The sequence below is a fragment of the Rhamphochromis longiceps genome, linkage group LG16 (assembly GCF_057381845.1).
Source record: "Rhamphochromis longiceps isolate RC_006_pf linkage group LG16, R_longiceps_female_GT1.1, whole genome shotgun sequence".
Classification (NCBI taxonomy): Eukaryota; Metazoa; Chordata; class Actinopteri; order Cichliformes; family Cichlidae; genus Rhamphochromis; species Rhamphochromis longiceps.
The window spans coordinates 25,193,176-25,213,591 of NC_140572.1; positions in this window are offsets into that span (position 1 = coordinate 25,193,176).

Here is a 20,416-nt window from a genome sequence, read left to right on the forward strand (position 1 = left end):
CGTGCTGGGTGTGGTTCCCATTACCTATAATTTTGCTTCGGCCGCTGTGCTTGTGGGGGCAGTTGGTCCAGGTCCGCAGCTTCCTGTATTAACACACTAAGAGATTTATTTTAATTTCATTTTCATCACATGTTAAACAGATAAGCAGGCAACCCGCCTACCTTGACAGCGTAAACTGTACGCCAGTCTCCCAACACATTCCTCTCTCTACTCCTCCATAATTCTCCACTGCACACCTCTTACTATCTCTCCTTTTTATTTTTATTACACCACAGAGTAATACACCCAATTATGCCCGTCTATCTCCATGTGGCTCCAAATTCCCTCTTTATTTTAATTTCACACTCGTCAGGGGACAGGCACACAACAATTTCAACCACTGAAACGAGGAATTCAACCTTTTTATATTTCTTTACTAATCTAGACTCAACGTTTGTTCGCAAAATCTGTCTTGTTCTAGTCCGAAAATAAATGTGAACCCGTGATTACACGGCCGTTCCAGTGTTATTTCCGTGGCTATGCGGGGGCCCTCACCTCCCCAAGTCACCACCTCAGCACCCGGACGACGCCGGTCCTGGCCACGCGTCCACGGACAGGAGGGTCGCTACTCCATAGGCAAATGTTCCACAGGTACACTAGGCATCAACCTTTGATCCTAAAATGTGTATTTGCTCTAATGTCCTCCTAATCAAACACATTAACCGTCACTGTCACTGTGTTCACGCTTCACACTCCACATAAAAAACACACTCAGAGCGCGCCTCACTCACAGTCTCACTCAGTGCGCGCTTTACCCACAAGACAGCACCCAGAGCGCGCCTCGCAGCTTCACACACACTCTCTCACCCAGAGCGCGCTTTCACACTCACACACACAACACTTTTCCTCAGCGGGAATTTTACACAGAAACCTCTGAGCTCAACTATTAGATCTTCTGAAAGCACACTGCACCATAGACCAAAATACCCTTTTCTCTGCGCTTATGACCGCCACCACGGGGCAAAGTCGCATCATAAAAGTGATGCTTGCATCCCCGAAGTTATACCAGACATCATAAACCAGGTTTTGCTCTATGTACTTCTTGGCAAGTAAAATTTTACTTTGTTTTATGACCGCAGCCCTTAAAAAAAAACTCGACTGACGCCACAAACCACCGTCAAGCCTCTGTTCAATGTACTAAAATTAGCACCAACCACTACTGCACTTCACGGCCGCACCACCGGAACACGGCCGTATCATAAACCAAACCTACGGACGTGTTTCGCTCTCGCGTTGCCAGTGTTCAACCGCACCGTGAAGCCAGCATCTGCTTTTCCTTAAATCAACTTCTATTTCATAGCCGGCAAGAGCCAGGACGTAACCGACACCATAAACAAACTTCAAACCTCGACTTCAATGTACTGAACTAATGGCCGCGTCTTCAGAATAAATTCTAATGTATTATTGCTACAGAAGCCAGTATTAGACAAAATTAAATGTGGAAGGTAAAGTGGCTGCCACTAGTCCAACGTAGTATGTTATTAGTATCTCGGTAGAAGCAGATTACTGCAACTAGTCCAACGTAGTATGTTATTAGTATCTCGGTAGAAGCAGTTTATTTAACACACTGGAATTCAGCCTCAACTTATGTTGTTAGTATCTTGCGCCAAAAACCAGACACCGACAAATTTACTGTGAAAATACATGTGACTCAGCGAACAGATTAATTTGGAAAGCCCAATATGCACATTTGGTATTTATAATACAACAGGCTGTGCTTACCTTTTTATTTTTGGACCGGTCCTCTGTTCACCTCGCCTCACGATCTCACCAAAGGTCAAATCTGCACCTCCTCAGCACACCAAAGATCCGGGTCACACGGCACCAAGTTGTTGAATTCTCCCAATTCTTTGAATCTTTGGGCTGAAGGAGGGACAATACTCGGTGTATAAATGCTCAATCAACAATCATTTATTTCCATACAATTCAACAGTCAGAGCATTACAACGTCCGGACGGGAGAGATGCTACCAGAGGGTCAGGCACATGTCTCAAAATGGTGACGGGTTGCTCAGCTTTTTATAGTCTCTAGTGGCCCCCAGCTAGTCGTAAAAGCCAAAACATCACATTTTTTCTCTGTTACAGCGCCTAAGTTATGACCTCGGCAGTTGTTTCTCTGCTTTCTGTAAGGTGGGGGTGTGGAATGTGGTCTGTCTATCTCCCCTGTCTTTAGACACAGAGTCTCCTGCTTACAACCTTCTCTTCATGATTCAACAATTAAGCATGTCAAGAAAACAGTGTAACACATTCCCAGCAGATCAAGGATACAGAGTGATGCACATTTATCTAATGAACTAATATGTGAATATGTTCTGTTAACTCAAAAGTATAATGAGAACTAAACTACATACAGCTCACACACTCTATATTAAAGGGTATAATGTGATCTACAGCAGTATTCTAATTCAACTACTTTGACTACATATATAAGGTAACATATAATAACAGAATAATCTAATAATAATTAAATTAAACAATCAAATGAGCACATGATTACTTATAGGTTTATCTTCTGGGATTAAGTCATTTAAAAGCACCTAAGGTACCACTTTTATAAATATATATTCCTATGCATTTAAAATTTGAATATCTTATAAGAATTAAGAATTTCAATTGATTGGGGACCCAAGTGGACCAGCAACACATAACAACATGGGACAACATGACAACAAGCAGAGGAAGAGACAGAGCACTAAATACACAGAGGTTAACGAGGGGATGGGAAACAGGCGGGAAAAACAGCTGGAACTAATCAGACTAACAAGCCAGGGAACATAATGCACACAGGATAGGAGACTATGAAAATAAAGCAGGAAACAAGAGACGCACAAGGACACGGACTGACTGAATACAGGGAACAGAGAAACAGACATTGACTGATGAATAAACATGGAGACAGAACTTAGCATACTTGTTAGACATGACAGACTACACAGGGAGGCACAAAAGACAACAGACTAAAATGAACAAGAACCTAAGAACTAGGAACTAAACTGAAATTAAATGAGAACATAAGGAACATATAACACTGGGTCATAGACTCAGTACCATGGCAGTTTGCCTCGCATCTTGCTGGGATTATGCTTCAACTGAAATCCTAAAAAGGATAAGCTGCAGGTAAATAGATGGATGGATGCAGTAAGAGAACTGGAGTAATCAGAAAAAACTCGAGATGTTATCCAAACATTTTAAAGATAGTTGGAGAGTCGTTGTCAACATAACTAAAGCTTTATTAATCATGCAACAGTATTTAAAGCCACGTGCTTTCCAACATGATATTTCACCACAAATGAGGTGATTTGAAAAAATGACAGGCAACACCACCAGCTCATCTACCTTGCCTGAGAGTGAAGATTGTATCAGACACTAAAAAATAACCTCTGATGGGGGAAGAGTAGTGTGTGTGACCACATAAATATAAGTCCAAAATAAAACCAAATATAAGAGAATGATGGTGACAGACAAGTACCACATATTGGTTTAGAAAAATGCTTAGGAGAAACTACAGGTTGGTCTGTGCTGGGTTGATGTTCTGAGTTGTCAGATTAATATTTTTCCTAAATGTCGAACAAAGTGGAAGGGTTCAGTACAGAAAGTTTTAAATAGTGTCAGTAACACTGCTAATCTGCACACATGAAATCAATATTTCTTAATGTTATCACTTTTGTCTCCTCTCTGTCGCATCTCCTAAAAATATGTCCCAGATTAAAGTTTGTCAATTTTAAAATGGTTGGGGGAAATGGGATTTGGTAGCAGCAGAAAAGCTGCCACGCCCACATAATATCCAAATTCAGCTAATAACATAAAGAAAGGAAGGGAATGACAACAACTGAGGAAAGAACTTGGCAACCTTGTCACACTCACAGGAGAGTGCTGTCAAGTCATACTACTGTACTACCTGTCTGGAATGATGGAGAGGCAAATGATTAACAGCGACGTGATTTGAAGCCAACACACACTGCATTCAGTAGATTACACAAGACGGCTTCAACTTTGACGTGAAAGTGGAAATAGACAGGGAGATTCAAGGAGACTCTTCTTCTTCTTTGACTGAAAAACCCTCTAGCCCCAAAAGACCTAAGATAGAGATCATAGATAAATACTACTGATTCCAACAAGAAGCTTCAAAGAATAGTAGGTATCAATGTGTTTTAGTTTAAACTCTTAAATATTTTCCCCATTTTCTTTTAGTGCATTAGATGGCGCCATTGTCCTTTTATTGTGGTTATTTTCAACCCACAGTCATATTCACATATTTTTTAATCACCAATAGTGATTAGAGCACTCTGCAAAATTGATAACATTAGGCTGAATAGGGTTTCTATTTTAATTTAAAGCATGTTTCATGACAAGCTTTTGATGTGTGCCCACTTTTTTCTATAATCATTAATACTATATGTGAGCAGGAATTGATGTTGGCTTATATAACAACCTCACAGCTGAATAAATATTGTCAACAGATAAAAGAATCAGTAACTACATCACAAATAATGCACCAAAAATTAGTTTAAGGTTATTTAGAAGACTAACATGAATATAAGTATAACTGTATGACAGTACTTATGCTCAATTGCACGGCCAAACCATGCAAGAGATAGCTGGATCCTTTTGTGGATAAATAATTTGACTTGCCTCGTCTCTTGTGACACTTCCTGACTCTGTAAAGGCTGATTTGTTTGCTTCATGTACCCGCACAAGTCCAATGTTGTCATCTTAAATGAAGATCCATGGCACTAACAGGCTTACATCCTGCAGCCGCTTTGCCTTAATGTGTTCTTGGTGCACTGAAGGATCACCGTGCATTCTCTATATGTGTATGTATATATGCTTTATAGCTTTTCCCACTTTTATGAAGGGTATCAGTGGTAAGCACACAGTGTCTTAATTTTGTGTAGGTAAACTATAAAGACTGCCACACCTAAAAAGTATATGGAGTATAAAGCAATAATATAAGTATAGACACACAAGTGGAAACATCATCACAGAGAAATTCATTTTTCCCCTTTTGGCTCTGTTGATTTCTTTACTTTTAACTATTAACCTGCACTGAAAAGAGAGATGGTGCTTAATGTAATAAGTAAAGTTTTTTTTATCCAAAGCCCTTTGATCCTGAGCACGCCTGTATATGATGTATCCAAAATGACACACGCATATATGTCGTTAAGAGCGGCCGTATAAACTGCTGTTTGTGCTGATGTTGAAAGGCAGGATCTCAGACTGCGAGATTTATTTGCATCTGTAGTTCGAATTGTTTCGATATGAATTTAAAACCAGTCCCCGGTGTACAGTACGAGCAGCATGAGGTGTTATGGACGAAAGAGAGAAGCACTTTTTCACAACCCCTGCAGAGCAAGGTGGCCTGCGCTCCATATCAAAACGGAAAATCTTCTACACCTGACAGAGCTCGTCTGACAGGAGAGCAGTGTGTCATTATAGGTGACTCATTATCTGCTCTCCTTGCTGCTTGTGTGTGTATGCGTGTTCTTCCCTGCGCATTAGTTTGTGTGTGTATGCACACGTTTGATATGGCATTTTCCCTTTTTGAGTATACATAGCAATTATGGAGGCATCGTGTTTAATACAAACACTGTGTTACCAACAAAAGGGGAGGCAAGTTTCATAAAGGTAAAATACAGCAGTGAGCATTAAAGTCAGCATTTCACAAAACACAACAATTCTCTGACCTTCACCGCATGTTCGGTAATTATCCTCGTATGTTCTCTCAAAGTGTGACAGCGTCTGTCTTTCTCTTTGCTCTCCCTCTGTATGTTTGCAGGTGTTTAACTCACCTGTAATATGACTAAACCTTCATGTGACTCTGCCTTTACCTGTCCTAATCCCTCGTCTTATTATTTAAAAAGGTGGTGTGGACTGAAAAACACAGCCTTCTTCACTGGAGTGGCTGTGAGGATGATTTTAATTAGCATAATTGCAATGACCATGTGGACCGAGATTATTGTGTGGCTGCTAGGCTGTCTGTTCTATTGTAGCTCCTCTTAGAGAGAGCCTGTGGATTGCTCATTGACTCACCCAGCAGTAGCGTTTCCTAGCAACGCCTCTTGAATGTACTGTACAGTACTTCCCCATCTCATGGGCGCCTTTAATAATCTGCTTTGCCATTTCCATGTAAGCTTTGTTAAAAGATTTACTGTACGAAGCATTTGAAAGTGTGGTTTTCTTGCCGCTGTCCGCACAGAGTGTGTGCAGCAAACGGTGCTGATTCGTAGGATAAAATGCCGTTTACAGCAGGGCTTTTCCATGCGTGCAAGCGAATTAACGTGATGCAGGAATCCAAGGACTTCAGCTCATACAGTGAGGGGGGAAATGCTGATTGCTCATAATGAATTGCCATTAATGATAACGCTGTTCTGCTGAAGAACAGCTTTGACCTGGGCAATTTTATTAACTGTACCACATGCCTGATAGACAGTTTTAATAACTGAGGCTAATTTCACTGAAAGACCTCACAGTCAAGATGAAGCTCCCTGAATGTAAATGTTGTGGTGTTACACAACTTAACCATGCAATGGCCTCAGTTTATTCTGCACAATTTAACTAACAAGTAATTGTGATACTCCACAAAATCAGTGCAAAAAGGAGTGCATCTGACAGCCAGGAGCCGAGGGCAGCAGCAAGGTTATCATGAATCCTGGTATCACATGTATTGTTGCTGCCTGAGTTCTTGCTGATGGACAGCTTATATTCTCCGGGACAGGAGATCATGAGTCTTGCTGCCTTGTAAAATTGTGACTGAGTTGCTCTAAATCACCGCACAGAGAATGTGTCTGCGTGTGGGTTGATACGTAGACCTCAAAGCTTTGGTTTTGGCATGGAATTAAAGTGCGTATGCCCTTTTGTTTTATATTTTTATTTTCCATCCCCCTCACTTCTATCTTCTTACCTTTATCCTGGGTGATGCGTTTGTATCTTACCACTGTTATGACACATCCCTTCATGCACAGCCAGCTTATTCAGGGTTACACACACAATAATCAGCTGTTATTGTGTCTTATTAACTGGACACATATGAATATTAGCATCCACAGCACCAGGAAGAACCCTTTGTTTTCCCTACTTCCTTTTCACTTCTCTGCTCGTCCACCCCTTCACATTGTTTTGTTTTATTCATGTCTTTCTCTGAACTTCCGCGATTTCCTGGCTGCCACATCCGACATCCTTGTGTCGCGCACACACAGTTCCTCTAATTTTGCTTCAGTTGCTTTTATATTCTTTCTTTCTCTCTTCACCTGTTTCTGTTCACTGCTTTTCCCTGCGGTGAAGATGTCTCCCATCTGGCTGACTTCACAGCAGACTGACAGTCTCTTGCAGCTCTCTTGTGACTCCTTGCTCCTAGTGCCCACTGCCAGAAGCTCTACAGAAATAACACAGGTAAATTTCTTTTAATATAAGAAAGGCCAGAATTGCAAAACTTGGATTAAAGAACATAGCCTTAAGTATTCTAACACAGGTAAAACAAAGCACATTATTTTCCGAAGTTATGTAAATAAGGCATTTTATATCTTTTGTAATATAAAGTTTTGGTCAGAATGTTTCATACACTTATCATGGGCATGAATGTCATGGTAATTTTGGTCTTTTCATGATTTCTTTGCCCTGTTCATTTTCCAGGGTGGGATGAGTGTACAGCATACCTTTTGTGCACAAAATCTGCGTGCACAAGTTTAAATTGGTAGCCAAGCTTCTGGCTTGATTCTGGCTCAATATTTGAACGATCCTCTTGGTAGAATTGGTTTAATTGGTTGGTTTCCTGCTGTAGACCCAGATGTTTTAGTCCACAACATTCCTATAGGGTTGAAGTAGGTTATTTGAGAAAGACATGTCCATAAACTTAATGTTACCTTACTATATCCATTCCAAAAGTTGAAGTTGAGGAATTTGTAAGAATTGCTCCTTCATTACTTTGTGCAATGTACCATTCCCACTCGCAGCAAAGCAGCGCCTCAACATGATGCTACAGGCACCATGCTTGACAGTGGGTACAGTGTTCTTAGGTTTGAAAGGCTCACCATTACTCCTCTAAACATAAGAAAACCCAAATAAATTTAAACTTCTGCTCCCAGCTCTTGTTTTTTTTTTAAAGTTATACAGTTCAAGTAAATCATTCAAAACCAAAAATTGACATGACATTTATGCCCACGATTATTGTATATAATCTTCAAACCACTACTATAAATATGCTAGCCACATAGAAACTGCTTTATTCTATCTTATAATCATTCTTTATTTTCAGCAACAGCAGGGAGGAAAGCTGTCACTGATGTGACCCCACTAGGATAAGCTCACGGTAAGATTCATACATTCTTTTCCTTAAGTAAAGTTTTATTATATTTTCATAGCACACCAACTAAATATTGCATCGAATATTCAGACAGCTCTAAAAGTAAGATATGTTTTGAGAGTAGGTTCGGGTTCTTTCATATAAACAATTTCAGGTCGAAATATTGCAGCACAATACCTGCAACCCCACACTATGTCTTAATTAAGCCATTAGGAAGCGCGTTTCCTAGACTTGGACACGTCTGGTGTTAATGAGCCACCTCAGCTGTCCACTGTGGTTACTTGCAAGGCTAGGTGGTTCTCTTTGGGCAAGGATAAAATGGAATGAGGAAGCATGAGCCAGCAGTGAGAATTCACAGTGAGGTGATTAAAGGTAGTAGTGAAAGCCCTGTCTGGGAGCAAAAGATTAAGATGATGCTACTCTCTCATCTTCCTCAAAGCCAAAGTCATTTGATGTGGCCCCCACAGGCTAGTTGCCTAGAGCCAACGTTCTTTGGCAGAAGATCACAAATGAAGATACACATATTCAAATATGTTTTTGATGAGAGTGGCTGCCATTAGACGATAAATTGAAAGATTGGCTTGGCACATCACAGAGTGCATTTGAAATTCCTCCTGTGGAGGAATTGGCAACACAGAAGATTTTATGTGTCCAGAGCCAAATGTTTGCAAATATACAAAGTACCGTAGCTCTCTAGATAGTGATGTATCAGACGTGGAAGCAGAGGACGTCAATTTGTAACAGAGTTAAAAACCTCAGTCTTTGCTCAAAGTGCTAAAAAAAAAGATTTTTTACACAGGTAGATAGTTAGGTATGGCAAACAAAAGAAGAAGCCAGAGCAGCACGTGGAAGTGTGACAAACACTGAGATGTAATCTCTGACATACGGATGAAGATGAAAGGCATTTTTAAAGCAGCTACTGCATGGAAAAAAAAGAAACAGGTGTTACCAGTGACAATGATGAAGATTAGGTGTCTATTTAGGGGCAGTGCCTTGATTAATGTAATTAGTAACACCTGTGTTTACCTACTAATTTCTGTCAAAATGTCTGCTGTGAAAAAAAGTGTATCTGGCAGAGGACAAAGGGAACACGTGAAACTTGTATAGCGTGGGAACGAGACGACAGTTGGACACAGGTGCAGCACATTAGGGTGGGGCAAGAGATCACACAGGAAGGGCAGCAGGTGAAGGATGTGCGAGCACATTTAAAACAGAATGTGACAGCGATAGTCCAAGGAAACAAAAACATAACTGAACTAATTAGCTGTATGCAAACAAACAAAGCGCAGGCAGATAATGCCTGTGAGGATTTGCTGCTTTTTTGCCTTGTTTTGCAGATTGTATCCACTCTGGCTGGAAGACTCAGAATGACCTTTTTATTGTCTTTTTTTTCTTGTTTGTTTGTTTACAATACTTATAATGCAAAGAAAAAATGCCTGGTGTCATATTGTTGAAAACTTTTTTTTTTAATGAAATGTTGTTTTTCCATACTGCCTCTAATATAAGCAGAGTTAGTATTCATGGGTATTAGGCTTACAGCATGACTGCGACATGCTGGGTGTAACTAACAGTCTGCTGTGTGTTGCGCAGAGACGGAAATTACCATAAGAAAAACGTGAGTCAAGGGCACTGATCTTTAGTGGTGTGCTGCTTGACCTCTTGTATGTACAGTAACATTTGTATTCAGTTCAATTCAAGGCAAATTCAAGTACTGTAATGCCACAAACTTTGTTGAAAATGCGTGTCTTTCCTGTTGCACGGTTTATCTTAGCGTATATGCACATCCCTTAAGGATTTAATTTTCTAATCACTGAGTTGGTCAGTGGAATGTTAGTGTTTGGGAAACCTACACATGTAATTTCAGTCGCTTCTGTGTTCTTAATTGTGTATGTGTACATATATTTAAAGTGCAGCATGTGTGTGGGTGTTTGTGTGTATGTGCATGTCTTATACAGTATATGTATAAGCAAATGTGCCTGGAAGGGCCATTAGATATTCCACTTCCATATGTCCCCCATATATTACTCAAGGGAATGATCTTATTAACGTCAATCAAACTTAACCTCGCAGGCTAAAGATTTAAATAGATCTTAATACTGCTGTAGTGTGGTCATCTTACTGATATATAACTCTGTGTATTTCATACTTTTCAAGGCAATGTATATTTCAGAAGGTCGATTATGTATGGGCATTGTCCGTTTCACCGGCAATGAAGCAGTTTATTCAGATAAAAGGTTGTTTTGAAAGCATTCATGCAGCCAAGGTCTCCCTTTTGATTGCTTTCACTGATTTCCTGATGTAGAGCAGGCCATTGTGCTGTACATGGATGATGCTATTATCACAGATACATTAAACATGAGCCATGAGCCAGGCACTGGAATAAAATGGAACAGATGGTAAGCATATTTTGAGCTGAGCCAGAATGAATAATTCCCCCAACTGATGACACAGCAAAGCCTCAACAGCTTTGAAAACTTCTAAATTGTTGTGGGAAAAGTTTTAGTTTCTATATTGGAGTGATTTGTTGTTGTTGTTGTTGTTGTTTTTGGATGTCAAAAACCTTGGAATAACAGATTTTTTTAAGAGATGCTTTGAACAGATTGAAAATGCAAAACTATGAAAGAACACTGTGTACAAATCGTAACAGCAAAAAGCTCATTCTCAAACCAATTCCCTCTAGTTTTATTCCTCCTCTCGCTATGATGATCTTTAGTTTACCTTTGTAAACAAGCTGTTGCTGTGTGTGACATTCTCCTTTTACAGCAGCTTAGCTTTCCAGGTCCAGATGCCGGATGTTTGTCCTTGAGGGGACAGTTGCCCTCAGACCTACCTGTCAGTTTAAATAAGAGGTGGCAGGGCACTTTGCAGTATATTTCCTCAAAGTACAGAGGTTATAAACCATTTTTAAAAAGTAATAACAGACTTTTGTCTGCAGTGAGAGGTGTGTGTTTTCAAATTGTTATGCATTTATGACTTCTTTCACTAGAAGTCCTGATTTTTGTTGACCTTTTTGCTATCCACAGTTTGCTTTAGCTCACTGCTGTCCATAAATCACAGTTCAGACCTAATGGCCCAGTCATGTTTTCTCTGCACAGGTTACTTCTATCTTTTTTTCTTAGTGATCATTAGTTTAAATGGCAAGGCAGTACCACCAAACCATGATGGTCATTAGTTCTGTAGCATAGGATTATTTTTCACAGCAAAGTTTTGTTATTGTTTTATTTTTATTATTTTTTGACTCCATCGTTCATTACAGTCGGTGAATGATTTATTGTGTCTGAAAAGCAGCCCATAACTGAACGTAACTTTTAAATGCAATCTTGTTAAAGCTATCAAATTCACCAACTTTCAGCTTCATTGCCTCCAGGTAGTGTCCTCCCCATTATACCCTAATTAAGACTGTTTCTCCATTCTAATACTTTCAGTATGACTTTAAAAATGAAATGCAGGGAAACCGAAAGAAAGGTCAAATGTACGTTTGAGTAAATCAGTTAGGATTTGTTTTTCTACAGCTATTACCCCCCGCAGGAGATTTAGTTTATAATTGACAGGCAAGTCAGTCAATCACTTGTCGGGATGTAAAGAGATGAAAACATCTTGTCCTCTTCTATATCTACTGTGAGCTTTCTATTCCTCTTACTCCATAAGTCATTAGTTAATTTATCTGAAGTCAAGCTGAAAGGCATGTTTTCCTTTTCATGGCCCTCACGCATCACTTAAAGTGGCCTTACCTTCCTCAGCTCATGTTAATCTTTATTGTCCTTCCTCTTGTCACCTATTGATCTTACCGGTCCTTCAAAATAACAATTGGGCAAGAAAATTAAGCTCTTGTGTGCTTACATGACCCTGACAAAAAGGAAGACAGAGGGGGGGGGGGAGAGAAAATAGTTCTTCATTCTGCAACATTTAGTCCAATCAGCTTCCTGAGGCTGAAAGCCGACGGGTGGTTCGGCTCCTGTGGTGAAAGAAAGTGGAGGCTGTAAGCCTGCTCCATTTTTCTATAGCATCAAAAATGCATGGGAGTAAAGTGCATTATGAATTACATGCAGGGCTATGTCTAACAAATTCATATAGCCAATAAACACATGGCTGTTCAACGTCTCATAACTGGCGTTTTCATCAGATTCAAACATCTGGCATGGATTAATAATGTATTTTTAAAGGAGAGTCTGCTTTAAAATTACCCTGAAGAGACACGAATCTAACATTTATTGTTATATAAGTGCTTAGTTTCTTTACAATGCAGGCTAGATTTCTTTAACAGTGATTTTATTCCTGCATGTTTATTTAAAATGAACACATTTTAGAGTGGAAAATAGGTGAACCAACTCAGTTCAGATGCATAAATCGTACGGTAATAGCATATTAGCAAACAGCCTAGTGTTTGTGTAAAGTGAACAGAGTTTTTTGGCAGCATGTAAACACCATGCTACCTGGGGAGGAGTCCAACACTGTTTACAACCAAAGTAACAAATGGAACATAGTGTAGTCTCCTGAAATATTCATCCCAGAGCCACAGCAGACACTGCAATGGCAAAGAAAAGACAATGATGAAGTGAATGACCAACAGCAGGGCAGAGACTTTGCTCAGTCAAGTGAAACCACCCTTCAGTCTTCTCCTGGTTTTTACTCCTGCTGCTCAAAATGGAGAGAAATCATCATCAGTCAGCACGTCTTTCCTATAGAAATCACGCGGTGTGCAAAATGAATCTAGGTTTACATTAAAACATGTTAAGTTGTGGGAACATGCAGATGTAATGTATTCCGGTTGCAGTTGCTAGGTAACAAGTGTTTCACGGGGAAACCCTCATTATGAAGTGTTTAAAATGCGTCATTAATTGCCAATGTGCAGATAGAAGTATTTGAACGTTAACCTTCAAAACTAGTGCAGTACAGAGCGATTGCTTGTGTGGATTGTGGTTCACGCGCCTTGCATACTTGTCTGAAATAATCCAAGCATTGCTCGCAAATTGCCTTTGTGAGTTTAAGTCATATTCAGGACAAATGACCGGATTGTGTGCTGGATCAAAAACCTTTATGTGCGTGCAGTGGAACAGAGGCACACCGTTATGTACAATCTCTTTCTCATAGCTCTACACTTATCAAACAGTTGCCTCCACAGCCACAGAGCAGAGGATGCAGCCGAGAATCTGCCACCCTCGTCTGAACAGGATTATTTTTAGCAAGCATGGATTGTGAGAGAGCACTTGTTTTATTTCAGTCCTACTGGCTGTGCCTGAAGCACCACAATTATTTGGTGCCCTTCGAGTATGCAGTCATTTTCCTCAAGCGTACATCCAACACAGGGATGGACAAAAGGTGGCAGGTTTTATGAATTCTGCTATCCTCTATAAGAGCTGTTCACTGCAGCTTTCAAAAGCATTCCTCGTGGCTAGTTTCTTGGATAGTGTCCTTTTTTCTTTCCTTTTCTTTAACAAGTTAAATGCGGGGTAATGTGTTCGATACTGACTTAAGCGGTTCCCACATTAAAATCTATTTATTCTAGTTTTCTTGCTTAAAGGCCCAAAAAGAAAAGAAAAAAAAACCAAAACAAAAGGCATACTCAGAGCATTAGCATTTCAAATGATTCTTTAGTCCCAAATTTCAGCTGTGAATCACATTTGGCTTCTCATAACTAAAAAAAAATAAAAATAATAATTCTTCACTGCCCATCCTCTAAAAGCAATAGTTTTGGCAAAGGAGGGCAACAGTCACTTACTGATCTTAAACCAAACATGAAATGGAAGGGAGCAGATAAAGCGAGCATCAGGCGAACAGGCTCACTATTCTACAGAGAGAGTGGGCTTGGTGTGATGTGTCCTACTCAGCTCCTTTTCCCCTGTGCTGTTGGCGACTACAGCAAAGATGGATTTTGACTCAGGTGCAAACTGAGCTGTTTTGCAGACGCCCACACCAGCCCGTTATCGTACAAATACAATACACCAGAGACGAGGCATCTGTTGTGGCTTTTTGTGTGCATGTGTGCGTGTGTTTCAGAGTAAGTACGGAGAGATGTGTTTTCATGTCCGTGAGCATGAGCTTGTTTAAAATGATGGAAGACAGATGATACCGATTTTTTTTTAGCATCACTTGTTCTTTTTTTTCCCATTTTTTTTTTGTTTGTTTTTTTTTACAATGCACTTCAGAAAAAAAAAGAAAAAGAAATGGTGGGTTATGGACCTTTTATAAATGCACCGCAGTATGCTGCCTCGACAGAACTTGCATTAGGCTGTGGCAGCTGTTTCCACACCGAATTATCAAACCTATTTGTATTGCCAGGAGAGGAGCTGAGGGATAAAGAGGCAAAGTGTAAATGTAAAACAAGTCATGACAGAATCTGACAAGAGACAGAAATATTCTCTATCCCCCTCTGGTGTTCTCTTTTACACTCTCTCAACCATTTTAATCTCCCCCTTAATACCATCCCTTCCAGACTCAACTTTGATCACTGTCATTTTGAAAACTTACAGGATTGGAAGGATTGAGACAAATGTATTATTCATCCCACACACCAATTCGGCTCTCCTCTGTTGTCTGTAATACACTTCTCTCATCTTCCTGTCAGTTTTGTCTTTTGTTCACTTTGCTCTGTCGAAGCCTCATAGGAAGGTACTGATCTTTGATGATCTGTAATGGACTACAAGGAGGAAAATGTCACAAAAGTCACAAAAATGTTTTTTTCAAATATAAAAGATATTGTAAAAAAGTCATAAAATCATAATTTGCACGTATATACAGTCTTAGGGTATTGATTCGCTAACTATGAAGAAAAAATATTTATATATTAGTAAAATATGGACTCAAAATTCACATCACTCCCAGAAGCAGTGGGGTTCTTCAGTAGTCTGTCTTGGATTCATGGTCTTGGAACAACGGACAGAAATGCCACCCTCGTATTTGTTTCATGAAGCAGATATCATGATCACCTTCAGCTGGCGTAAGCACTAAGCTCCCTAATCCAACCGGCACCTCAGAAAATCACACCCAGAGCTCATGAGTCAGGAGCTACGGCAATAAAGATGAATTGGAAATCACTACGAAGGCCTTGAAAAGTTGATTTACTCTGGCCAGAAGGGTTTAAAAGTAATCTGACAATTTGGAGGAGGAGCAGTGCAAAAACGCTTGGCATTCCAAAGTCTGATTGTCAAGCCAACAAGTTTACATTTACCCGCTGCAGCTAGGCTCATAGTGACAAAACTGAATCCTACGGTCATGCTGGATTTTTTTAATGTGTTTAAACACAAGAAACTTTTGCTTTAGGAAGCAGAGCTTTGTAAAAGGAAACACTCACCTACATTTGCTTGCATGTTAGATAAAGTGAGTAAAAAAATAAATAACAGACACTTCATCAGCTCACTAAGCCTCTTTTTCTCTACTTCAGCATATACTGTGTGCAGTTACCTATGCATGACAACAAGCAGGGTAGATTTACCACTTGGAGCTTTTCGATAGCAGACATTTTGACTTGCCAGAGCAAAAATAGCACAGGTGAGACTAATTTGGTTTGTGATGGCTCAGTTCCATCAAGTGTCCCATTATGCTATGACTGTGAGCCAGAAAGCACTAATTTTTGCTCCAATGGCTCTGTGGTTTCAGAGAGATAAAGACAGCCTTCAACCTTTGATTTTTGTCAGCAAAAATGGCAACCGTACATAACATGCAGATATTGTTAGCTGTAAGAAATCAAGACTTTAGGCTAAAATGTACTTCTCAAGCAGCAGATGTATTAAAACACGTAACTGCTAATATAATTTAAATATTCTCTTAGTGTAGACAGTCCATAAAAGACTGAGACAAAGGGATACTGTATTTGACTAGAGTGCTTTTTAAATAGTGAATGACTTCACCCTTTATGCATGCAACTTTCCAGCATGGAAACCAGCAGCTACTTCCACCACCAATCTTCTGAAACTGACAGGCACTTCGTGCAGTGGCCCAGAGTGTGTAGGTGTGAAAGTGTTTTGAATTCACAACTCAGTTTTTACACATAAAACCAAAACAACAAGTGTGGCTTTTTTAGTTTTCACTGCTTAACGAATTTAACAAATCATCACCCACTGTAAGGTTTATGCTACAGCTGCCCTAAATCAACAGTATTGGTGATTACCAAAATTCTTTCTTTCATGTTTCTGTACTGGTTAATATGAGGTCAATCCCAAAAGTAAGGTCTCCTATTTCACAAATATAAACAGCTGTTTATTTTCTATAATATTTACATCATTTATCATTGAAGAATCATTTCTTTTTAATGCATTTTTGTTGACACTGTGGCAATTTTAGAATGCTGATGTTATACCAGCTTGCCGTCATGTCTTTCAGGAAGCATTGAACCTCATCTTTCACCTCTTCTTATGGCGGTAAACTTTCTACACCACTTGGTGCTGAATTTCAACCAGTTTAATGCCTTTTGAGTTCAAAAATTGAATAACTGCGCGAACTTCATATTTGGCAGTAGCGTTCAAAGGGAGCTCCATTTTCAAGGGCTGCCAAGCCAAGATTGAGCATCCCAGCGAAACCGTGCATGCTCATTTGGGGGTGGAGAAAGCACCAATCGCAACAGTGTGGCCAACAGCCGTACGAACAGTTTCTCTACGTCCCCACAGCTTTGGATACCTTACTTTTGGGATTGCTCTCGTAAATAAAAGTATAATTTTTAGTTTCAAACAAGTTTCTGAAAGAACTCTAAAATATTTGCTCCTTGTTTCTGTTACAGGTGGTCTGATACATTTGTTAAGCACTGCGATACATAGATTGTTGCATGTCGCAGGCAAGACGTCAACATCTGAGACACCTGTTATTAATATGACAAGGAAAAAAGTAAGATAAGCCTGTTTAATTCAAGTTAACCCAGATTGGTTACCTTGGATTTAATCAATACAGAAAAAAGAAGTTTGACAAGTTCTTCTAATTATCTCAGAAATTCAGAGAAAACTTGTTTTTCTGAATTTACAAAAGAACTTAAAATCCTGAAAGAGCCTCTGTTGACTTCAAAGCTTGATTTAATGAGCAGTAATGACCTCCCCTTCCAATTAGTTTAATACACCTTTCTTTTGGTTTAGCTTTGCAACATTGAGATATACAAGCGTCTTTGTGTCTTGAGTCACCACAGAGAAGCCAAATTGAATTTTAGATGTGTCATCTTGTATCCTGGAGCCATACAGGTTCAGTGCCATCTTTACTACTGAAAAAAACTGTATCTCCCAATCTTTTCAAGTATGTCTGCAGTGGGACCATTATTGCACGTGAAATCTTTCAAGTCCAAAAAGACTCTTTAGGGATTTTAAGTTATATTGTTAATTTAGAAAAACAGAGTACATTTTTGTGTTTCAAATTATCTCTGAATTTCTGAGATAATTAGGATAAATCTTTTTGTTTTCATTTGCTTCCATAGCTTTTTGGCCATGCGTCTGAAATGCATGTCACAAGTTGATGGATCGAAATTTGCTGAAAAAAACAATGAGCTAGAATAGAACCAGCAAAGTAGAAAAGAATGTTTATAATATAGTATAATTATATAGTATTAGATAGCAAAGATTATAACTTTTACTAAAATGATGTTTAATATGCTATGATTGAATTATTTTTGTTAGCTTAACAGAGTGATTTGGATGCTGAAACTCTTTTGGCCACACAATTGGCATTGGTGGGATACACTGTGAGGAGATTTGTGTTGCAATATTTTAAGCAGTGCAAAACCACCAACAGTTCAGTCTTATGTCGCACCACTCATCATGTGTGATGTGTCATATATCATCCCATCTTGATGCTGGCACAGAGTGAGTGTTCAAACAGCTAGTCAGCATACCATATTTAACTTTGAATGTTCAATGAACTTTCACTGTCACTGTATTTTTTACCAACAAAGTGTTAGATTTGCACATTTCTTGAAGTTTGAAGACATTCTCTTCTCGTGCGTCTTGTTTCTCTTTTCTTCATTTTGGAATAGTTGAGAAATTTTGCGGGCAAGCTGATATTGTTGAAAGTCTGAATGTACAGTTGTGTTTGTCTTGCATTTATGTTGTTTTCTTTGCCACAGGTTGAGTTTGTGACAGATTTTTATTGGTCAAGGATTCTGATGATAATTTTAAAAAAATCTCTCCAAGACTTTATTTTTTCTGGAATGCGAACAAGATTTTCAGAGAAACCCTTTTTCTGCTTCCTACTACAGTCCTCCTACATCTTCTGAATCTGCTCGTGTCAATTATTTTAGCATTTAATTACTATGTTGTGGAGAAACATTGGCAAAAGAAAACCCCACCACCATCATCACCACTCAAAAGAAAGGCAACATCTAGATCAAAGATCTCTTAATGCTGATAAAGGGCGATTGTGTGTTTTGGCTGTTTCGAGGTGGCCTAAAAAGATTTGAACCCTGTTTCCAAGATGTTTAAGGATAATGACTTTTGCAATGTTGATATACTGATTCATCCATGGGCTTAAAGACATTTTTTTGGGGGAAAGATTATCTTAGGATAAGGACAGCATTAACCCAACTTCCTGTGATGCCTACAGTCACACCACTGACTTTATCTCCACAAGTCCTTTAAGGTACCTCTCAAAAAAGACTTATTTCCCATAGCATATTTAACGGTAGCGAAGGCTGTACTGTGAAATTCTAACGGCAGCAATGATTACACAGAGTATGACCAAAACAATGAAAGATGCTGAAGAAAAGACTTCTCACAGTGTCACTGGCTCTGTCGATGTGGAATCCTTTATCTGACTCAATTTTTGGCCCGATTTAGAAATACATTGCATCACTTTGCAGCCCCGAATGTGTCCTCGGCAAACAAAAGTCAAATGTACAAAAATACCACAATGCTTGATCTCCTGTTAGTATTGTATCTGATTTTTAAAGGGCTGAAAAATGTGCCACTCACTGTAAAAAGGTCCTCTCAGTTCTCAGTTAACTCCTATGGCGATTGTCATTATCAATCCTGCACAGAAATCTGAAGTGATCATTTAAGTATGTAATTTTTAACAGCGTTCTCTGAATCTGCTGATTAAAAACACACAATACATGTCCCTCTGAGACATTTACAAAGAAAACAACTGGTTAATGAAATTGCTGTAGAATTTACCTGGAATACAGAGGCATCCTTGCTTTTCAGGAAAGATTTGCATGCATTTTGATATCGCAACCCTAAGCATGATACTACATTTTACACCAGTATTTGAACGTTTTTACACTTCACGTTAAATTACAAATGGAAATATAGAGAGCTTATACAAGAAGTTATGTGTCAAAAATGTTTCTTGTCATGCTGTGGCAAGTGGACCTTTTTTCATCTTGGAGTGGAAAAAGAATGGGGGTCATATCAATAGTCTCATCTTACACTCGGAAAGTAACGTATTTTCCCAAATGTCAAAGCATTCCAAAATTTAAAAAGAAAAGGTTGCATAGCCAAACTGAACACTCCCCAGACACTTTATTAGGTACACTTTTCCATGCTCAGAAATGCTTTAATTCTTTTTGGCATGGATTTAGCATTCCTCATAGATTTTGTTCTATAATGGCAGGGTAGCATCACACAGTTACAGCACATCCATTGATGTGAATCTCCTGCTCCCCCATATCTCAAAAGACCTCTATTGGATTACAGTGAATTGACTTAAACTTTGTGACATGGCATGTTATCCAGCTGAGAGCAGCCATCAGAAGATGGGTAAACTATGATCATAAAAGGATGGACAGGTTAGCAATGCTAAAGTTGTCTGTTTAAAATGATGCACAGTCAGTGCTAAGAAGCTTAAAGTGTGCAAGAACATATTCCCACATCATCACATCTGAACCAATGCTGAAACGAAGGATAGATCCATGCGTTTATGTTGTTTACATCAAATTATGTCCCTACCATCTGAGTGTTGCTACTGAATCTTAAAGAAGTCCAGTCGCTTTTCTTTCCTTAGATTACCATGACCTGGATGACTGAGAACCTTCGCAGACAATCATCACATCAGTTTTCTATTGTCCAATTTTGTTGTGAATTATAACCTCAGTTTTCTGTTCTTAGCTGACAGGAGTGAGACTCGGTGTGGTCTTCTGCTGCTGTAGCCCATCTGCTTCAAGGTTCGTTGG